The following is a 9347-nucleotide window of genomic DNA, read 5'->3' as shown; positions in this document are numbered from 1 at the left end:
TAGTTAGAATAAATAATCTTAACCAAGTTGTAGTATATGTCACAAGGTTTTCGTACATATAAAGAACATTGAAATCCGAGTTATAAGGAAGAAGTTATGACTTGTCGAAGTTTCGCGACAGATTCGGCACGACGTTGTAGGACGTAAATAGTGAATTTACGATAGAGCGATATTTAGTCTTAGTAATCTAAACGAAAGTCGTAGAATAAATTAAACCGAGAGCATGCATAAAAAGAATGTCTAAATTTGACTTCGTATGAGGCAGTTATGATTTTTCGAAGTTCCAATTTTGCAATATGCAACCCAAAGTTTGAATATGAGATCGAGTAGTTTCTAGCCGAAACAATCTAAACGAGAATCGAAGATCTTATCGATAGTAATGCAACAGTGAAAAGACAGACGAAAACGGACGTCAGATTAAGAAGTTATGAATTTCTAACGGAGTTTTCCTGTCCCGCCCTACTAAAAATAATATAACAAAAATAAAGTCGAAATTAGCCGACGGAGTCTAAACGAGAGTTGTAGAGCATAATCTCACCTACGTGTGCATGTAAAGAACTTCGAAAACAGAGCTTGTATGCAAAACATATGAATTTCTGAAGTTCGGGCACGAACCCCGACACTGTGTCAGAGTTCACGACGTGAACACTGGCTTCACGACGTGAACTCAGTAATAACGTCTCCTGGAGCCTGTCAGACCCAAGTTGCCATGACACACCTGATGATGACTGAAGTCACGACGTGAATATTTGAGATTCATGACATGAATCCAAAAAAATGGCTATTGAATGAATGTTTTATACAGGTTTTTAAATGGTTTAAACTGTATATGTAATTTTTATCTACAAATATGTTTGGTAGAACATGGATAGACAAAATAGTTGGTGTGTGATGAAGGATGAGTTTGAGGATGAGACGAAAGATGATGTGACAGGTGAAAAATGAGTGAAACCTTTACCCAAACGATGGCCCCATCATTCAACAGAGTATGGATGACAACCACAGACTATTCTAGACAGTCATGTGGAACACTAGCAAGCTCGCAACTTGTAGGTGTTGTGAACTTGATGTTCACTGGTGTACTCTAAAAACCCTGGCAGCTATGGACATAGTTCCTTATATAAGTACGATGGTAGCTATGGATTTAGTACCGTGTAGATGAACCTTGGTAGCTATGGATTTAGTACCGTGTAAATGAACCTTGGTAGCTATGGATTTAGTACTGTGTATATGCACCTTGGCTGCTATGGATTTAGTGCTTGTTGTATAAACCTCAGGCATCGATGGACTTCGTGCCTATTCCTTAGGTCAATCATTAGGAATGAATGAAGTAAGGATAGTTGATTCTTAGGGTAAAACCTTAAGAAATAAAGAAGATAATAAGGATGGGTAATTGGGTTGATTGTTTGATGATTAAATAGAATAATTATATTATTGTGGGTTGAAAACCCTATATGCTCACCAGGCTCCCAAGCCTGGCCCAGTTAGTTTCTTTGTATTACAGGTAGTGGCGAGAGAGAATAAGTTGGATGACTTGTCAAGATATTGTGGATTAGACATTAGTAGTTGTGAATAACTGTTGTAAGGTCTATTTTGTATTGTTTTTGCTTTTGGTCTGTATCGGAACATGACATCCCGAGATTTTGTTATGTAATTCAAAATACATTTCTTTAAGAAATGCTTTGATAAATTCTTATCACATTTTGTTTTGGGAACAAATTCCTCAACTCTTTTAATCAAAGTATTACTCTGATTTTATAAAACAAAGCATAAACAAATCGGTATTTTCTGGCCGTGAAAATACGGATACTCATCAACAACATTGGAGATTTTACATTTAGTATGTTACTCTGATTTCCAAACCATTGTATTTTGGAACATATGGGTTTTCTTACTTTGGGTTTTATAGAAATGATGTTTTGCCTTAATTAAAAAAATGAAAATTTTGTTTGTGAAAATGAGACATTACATTCAATATCTAACGTATGTAACATTCAAGTTTTTGTATGTTTCCCTTTAAGTCCCTAATGCAAAATTTCTTTCATTTTGGTCCTTTGGTTAGTACACGGGGCGTACTCATCGAGTACGCTTAGCGTACTAGTCACAAAATTGGTCGCAAAACTTAACCACATACGTTGGGCGTACGTGGAGTACGCATTACGTACGTGTGCCTGAGACAAACCCTAGTTTTTAGGGTTTGCACCCTATTTAAGGACCTTAAGTCTCCAAGTCCCTTACCATTTCAACCTTCATTGCCCTTGAAGTGCAAATCTCGAACTTTAAGCCACCTTTAATGCACTTGTGAGCTACCTTACGAGTTTTTAGTGTTCTTTAGAGTTTTTGAAAAAGAAGGGAGCTTGGGAAGAAGCAAGGATGTGGGAAGAGCTTATAGATCCAAAGGTTTCACACCATTTCTGACCCATTGAAGGTATAAAGCCTAAACCTTGACCATTGGATGTTTAGATCTAGTTTAGGGTAGAAAATGTCATCTTTTGGTTCCAAAGTTTGGATTCTTAGAGTTGAGGAACTTCAGACCATATAAGCTATTCTTTTGAGATCTTGTAAGTGTTTTGAGTCATAAAAATCGAATCTTGAAGGTTAAGCCTCAACCATGCAAGTGTTAGGAACCATCCAAGTGTGCTTATGGACTTATTCTTATTTTGAGCCCCATCCTTGCATACAAAAGCATAAAGTTTGCAACTTTATGGCATAGGACGTTCCTAGAGGTTTGGATATACGTTTTGGACATTAGGTCTTAAGGGATTAAGTTATGGTAGTAAGAATGGGGTGGCATACCAGTACACCATGCATACTCAAGTGTACACTGCGCGTACTGGGTCAACGCCTCGACCCCTGATCAACACCAACGTACGCCTGGTGTACATGCCAAGTACGCCCCTCGTATGCTATTTGTGGGCTTGGAAGATTTTAGGCTCGTTTGGTGTTGGGCTTTAGACTTGAGTATTGTAACGCCCGTAGACCCGGGCTAGTCAATTTAGAGACAATGAACATCAAAAATGAGTTTTTGATGGAAGATTATTTAGAAGGAGTAATCTTATCCAAGTTATATTATATGTTACAAGGATTTCGTACATATAAAGAACGCCAAAATCCGAGTTATAACGAAGAAGTTATGGCCCGTCAAAGTTTCGTGACGGAACAGGCACGACACAACGCGGCGTAAATAATGAATTTACGATAGAGGACTTTTTGGCCTTACTGATATGAACAAAAGTCGTAGTATACGTTAAACCGAGAGCATGCATAAAAAGAACGCCTAAATCTGACTTCGTATGAGGAAGTTATGATTTTTCTAAGATTTGACTTAGCAATACACGACCCAAAACTCGAATTTTAGATAGAGCAGTTTTTGGCCAAAACGACCTAAATGAGAATTGAAGGTCTCATTAGTAGGAACTTAACGGCAAAAAGACAGACGAAAACGGAGTCAGTATGTAGAAGTTATGAATTTTACGCTGACATTTAACAGTATAATCTCCCCGTACTGTTAAATTTAAGAACGGTCAAGAATTAGCCAACAGAGTCATGAAGAGAGTTGTAGATCTTATTTTTACCTACGTGTGGTTATAAAGAACGTCGAAAACGGAGCTCGTATGCGAAAGTTATGAATTTTTGAAAATCGGCTGATTTGCACCCTGTGTACGATGTCACGTGTCAGCACCAGGCTCTAGCTTGGAGCCCAAGCCAGTTCACGACGTGAATTTATGGTTCACGACGTGAATTGACCTCTAGCCCCCTATAGATAGAGGTTTCGGGTGAAGCTAACTCCTCACACCTTCCAACTTCACTTTCTCTCTCTAGACTCTCTCTCTAAGCCCCCAAACCCCCCCTAAAGCCTAGGGTAACTCCCTAGCATGAGGCGGAAGCCCTGGAGCGCCCGGCGGCTCCAAGAAGAAGGGCCTTTCGGCTCGGGAATGCTGCTCCAGCGGAGCCTGGTTTTGAAAAAAACCCGCTGTAAATAAGCTACGCCTAACCTATCTTTAGTACAGCTTATGTTTCAATATAGTAATGTTATTAGGACCTTATAATAAATATTTGGGCTATTATTATGAGTTATATAAGTGTCGTTATAATATCTTTTTTTAACCACTCGCGGTATGGGGAATCTGGTTTGGAGGGCCGCTTGGGTTGCTGGATTTCAGAAGTGCTATATGCCAAAATGGTCCTGCCATCCGGTGTTCCATGTCTGGCCCTTGTCTGTACATAGTGGGTGGAGAGTATTGTTTTAACACTTATATAATAGTAATAATAGCAAGACTATTAATTAGTCCCGGTTAGCATTAGACTAAAAGCTAGTGGTAATGATACTAGGTTTTGTCCAAGGAAGTTGTTTTAAGTAAACGAAGTGTTGTCCGAGTACTGAGTCACCACCTTATCAGGTGAGTGCATAATTACTTTCATCTTACACATAGATATGAAGTATTTTATATAAACTACGTGCTATGTGTGCATATTATCTGTATACTTGCTATCTATACTGGATGAACGATTTTATACAAGTTTTAAATGATTTAAACTGTATATGTATTTATATCTACATAATATGTTGGGTAAAACATGGGTAGATGAAATATGAGTTGGATGATGAGTTGAGAGGTGATATAGACGATGAGATAAGGGTGAGAGGTGAACAATGAGAGAAGCCTTTTCCCAAATGATGGACCTTTCATCTAGCAGAGTATGGATGACAACCACAGACTATTCTAGACAGTCCAGTGGAACACTAGCAGGCTTGCAATCTGTAGGTGTTGTGAACGATGTGTTCACCGGTGTACTCTAAAAACCCATTGACATGTATTGCAACTGGACTCTAGAAAATGATACTGTCAATAAACGAGATAAACCGCGACGACTATGGATTTAGTGCCTGGCAGCTATGGATTTAGTGTCTTTTGAATAAACCCCGACGACTATGGAGTTAGCGCGTGGCAGCTATGGATTTAGTGCCTATTGAGAAAACCCTGGAAAATATGGATTTTGTGCCTATTCCTTAGGATAACCCTTAGGAATGAATGAACAAGGAATAGTTGATTCTTAGGAAAGAATAAAGAAGATAATGGGGATGGGTAATTGGGTTGATTGTTTGATGTTTAAACATAATAATTATATTATTGTGGGTTGAAAACCCTATGTACTCACCAGGTTTCCCAACCTGACCCACTCAAGCTTATTTGTATCACAGGTGTCGATACGAAGCTACTTTACACTAAGAGATTTAAAAGAGATGTAGACACTAGTGTAAATGAATGTAAGTTCTGTTTATGCTTATGTTTCTGTATTGATGATGACATCCCAAATGTTTTAAAATGGATAAAAATACATTTCTTCGGAAATGCTTTGATAACGTATTTATCATGTTTTTATGGGAACAAATTCCGCAACATTTTTATTAAAAGAGACACTCTGATTTTTATAAAGCATAAACAAAAATTGGTCTTTTCTGGCCTTGAAAATGGGGATGTCACATGTATGTTGGGCCTTGGGCCCACCTGGGTGTAGCAAGTCATTTTTTAGGCCAAAGGCCATGTTTGGGGGTTCTTGGGCCATATTGGGCCTTAGAGGTCCTATGGTGGGCTTAGATGCCTTTTGGGGTTTTTATGGATTTGGGCCTTAGAGAGAAGAAGGCCCAATAAGGCAAAGGTGAATGGGCCTTTTTGTCTTAAGTAAAGGATTAGGGTGTTGGACTTTCGGGTTAGATTATGACCTAATTTCTAATTAGGGTTTTGTGCTTGTGCGATAAGGAGATGAGTTCGTGAGTCATCCACTGGGTGCGATTTGATACCCAAAGTCTAAGGTGAGTCTTCCTTCGCAGTAGCCGTGGGTCGAAGGTAACAACGACGACCCACTAGTTTATGTTATAGCATGATGATTGTCTTTGTGTTAATTGTTAGTTATGTCTGTTTCGCTTAATGACTCTGTGATTACTGTTATGATATTATGTGGTAGTGGTAGGGTGAAATAGACTCGGTATCCAGCTGAAAAAGACCGAAGGGTTAGGACAAAACCTGGATATACTTGGTGGTATTCAGTTGAGATAGACCAAAACGTTGGCCAACACCCAGATATTCTTGGTAGTATCCAGTTGAAATAGACTGAAGGGATAGGACGACACCCATATATGCTTGGCAGTATGTTTTTTTAGTATGTGGTATGTTGGGGGAACTCACTAAGCTTTGTGCTTACAGTTTTCAGTTTTTGTTTCAGGTACTTCCAGTTCGAAGGGAAAGGGCCTGCCCTGATTAGACCGCATCACTTAATGTTTTTCCACACTTAGTGATTTTTGGATTTGTACTCTGATAATATGTTACATTGTCACTCTTTTGAATATTTTGGTATCAGTTTCTTATGAATTGAATGAATTTAAAAACAAAAATTTTATATGTATTTTTGGGATGTTACAATTTGGTATCAGAACCTTGGTTTGAAGGATTCGGGCACACTCTCGGGTGTGTCTGGACTTAAATCGAGGGTTTGGTATATTTTTCACAAAAAGAAACATTTAAATCTAAGGATTTTAATAAAAGACATGGGATGTGATTGTAAAACCCAAAATGCTACGATGTACCAATCAGATTCACTTGATGGTGCGAAATCCCTATCAAGTGAATTAGACAAGACGAAATATAGAATAAGAACACAATGGTTAATCTTCAATGCACACTAATATTGAATAGTCGGGTACATAAGATTCTTGATTACACTTGGTTCTCTCTTGTTTCTCTCCAAATCACGTTCTAAGCTTATGACAACCCCAAAAACGTCCCACTCCAATTACAAGGCTAAAATAACAATATTTATACTTAGACCTAATAACCAAAGCCCAACCCAAAACCCAAATAAGACAATATTAAGCCTAACCGAAATCACATGTGATTTCAGTCTAAACAACACCAAAACATGGTGTTTCCGCTCCTAGACCAAGAACTCTATTAGCTTATGAAAAGCAAAGTATAAACCACATTTTATGAGCTAACAATCTCCCCATTGGTTTATAGCTTTCTTTTCTTATGTCCTAACAATCTCCCCTGGGTTTGTAGCTTTCTTTTCTTTTCAATCTTCGCTTTGTGCTTGGCTTCAACTTTTATCTTCGATTTCTTCACAACTTCAAGATGAACATGAGTTTCTTCATGAATGATTTTATCTAGAATAGTTGGACTTCCTTCAGAGATTTGACCTTGAACGTACATTGGGTGTAGAGGCTTCTTGTAAATGTTCTTGAAAAACATCACTTTTAGCTTTGAAATACTTTAAAGAAAATAACAGAGAGACCAATTCTTCTGGATCACTTTAGCAAGTTCACAAATAGCAACAAATTGATTGAGGAGGTTTCAATGCAATCTGTCACAGAACTTCAAGTACAACTTCACCTTTCTTCTGGGGTTGAAAGAATGAATGTTGAAAAATAATCTACACTTCCAGTTCCTTCACGCCTTGATTTTGGATCACTTCAGCAAGTTCACAGGGTCTTTTTAGTCTTGATTACTCTTCAATGCAATCTGTCACAAAACTTCATAACTTCAAGTATAGCTTCACCTTTATTTTCAATCACTTCAACAAGTTCACAGGGTGTTTATGAAAGAGTGAGTTTCAATTTTTGTTTGATATTTTAATTCTCCCCCTAAATTTGTGCAAAGAGGAAAAAGATGAACAAATTTAACAGAAACAGAAATAAGATACAAAATGTACAAAACATAAACTTTTGGGATCAAAGTTGTCAAGTAATTCAATATTGTTTATCAGCGCACACCTGCATGTTTAGCTCTGGTCAATCACCAATATTGTAACACAAAGGATATTGACAAGTTGGACATATTATAAATGATAAGACATTGTGATTATATACCTAAATAATATTCCTAAATAGACCATTTTGCTGACGACGACCAAGGATATTGTTCTCCACTTAAATTCAACAACGAGATCTACAGTCCACCTTTAGTCATGAACCAATTCAATTTTAAGCTCACTAGAAAGTGTTCCCCAGTTCACGACATACCCTAGCAATCAAGGAATTCCAAAGAGCTCCTTACTTTAGGCGAGTCTCAATTATTTGAGAGAGAAGATAGATATAGAGATGCATATGTTGTATCCCAGGTTGGATGTCTTCCAATCATGTAGAGGGGACAACATATGACTAACATAGATAGAGGGTTAGAGAGATAGAAATGTGCATATGTTGTGTCCCAGGTCGGATCTTCCGACCACGCAGAGGGGAGATCATATGACTGATATAGATAAATAGAGAGAAACATAGATAGAAATATATAGAAATAGAGGTGCATATGTTGCGTCCCAGGTCAGATCTTCCGATCACGCAAAGGGGGAAACATATGACTGAAAGAGAGGATAAGAAAGAAAAACAATTTCACACATACCTACTTTATCAGAACCCCCCGGTCACCCTTTCAACACCAGAATTAAGTACATAAGTTCGTACGTCGAAGAAGTGTTGAGCCACAATTCTAGATGATAAGTAACCTTAATGTATCTTGTAGGCACCTTTTTTTTATCTCACTGCTCAATCTACCCAAGTGTCGTATGGGCAGTCCAAATGAAACTATCTGAGTCCAGATAAGTTAACACTATCAAGTCTTTTCATTGCCAACAGTGTCTAGTCCTTTAATTTTGAATCCTTCGTGCCTACCAGCACATTGAACACAGAGTCTAAACAATTTAGCTTCAGTGCATTACACACATCTCATATTGCCCTTTAGCACTAAAATTCATATCACTTCCCAAGAATACTTACGAAAGAAAACATATTTTTTATTTTTTGATTTTATAATTTTTTTGTATTTTGATTTTCCCCCTTAATTTGTGCATGGGGAAGAAAGAAAATAAAATAAATGTGCAAAAAAAAAAATAAAAAAAAATTGTCTTCAAAACGAATAATTTTAAGAAAAACTTACATGTATCAAGAAGAAAACTCAAACCGTAATTCAGCAATTGAATATGCATCTAGATGATCTGAGAACAACACGCATATGCAACAACATGCTCAGCCTCAGCTGTGTTTTAATTCTAGAACATATTCAAAAATTCTTCACATCGTTAAGTACGATCCCCGTTTGTGATCCTTTCTTTTTTCTTTTCCGCAAAGGACACAGACTCTCAATTAAACTTCTAAATGTAATGTAGTTAAGAGATGTCTCTTACAATGTGTCTAGAACAACTACTATCAACAAACCAAAGTCTAGTGATATTCCTCCATAGCTGGTATGACACAGAGTGCAGGATTAGTTTCTTTTTGGAACCCAGTCCAGTTTGAAGCTGGGTCTACCATCACTATCTACACACGATACTCTTTCCATGACATATCATGTTTA

This window comes from Lactuca sativa, chromosome 6 (assembly GCF_002870075.4).
Source record: "Lactuca sativa cultivar Salinas chromosome 6, Lsat_Salinas_v11, whole genome shotgun sequence".
NCBI lineage: Eukaryota > Viridiplantae > Streptophyta > Magnoliopsida > Asterales > Asteraceae > Lactuca > Lactuca sativa.
Note: the sequence above shows the minus strand (reverse complement) of the source record.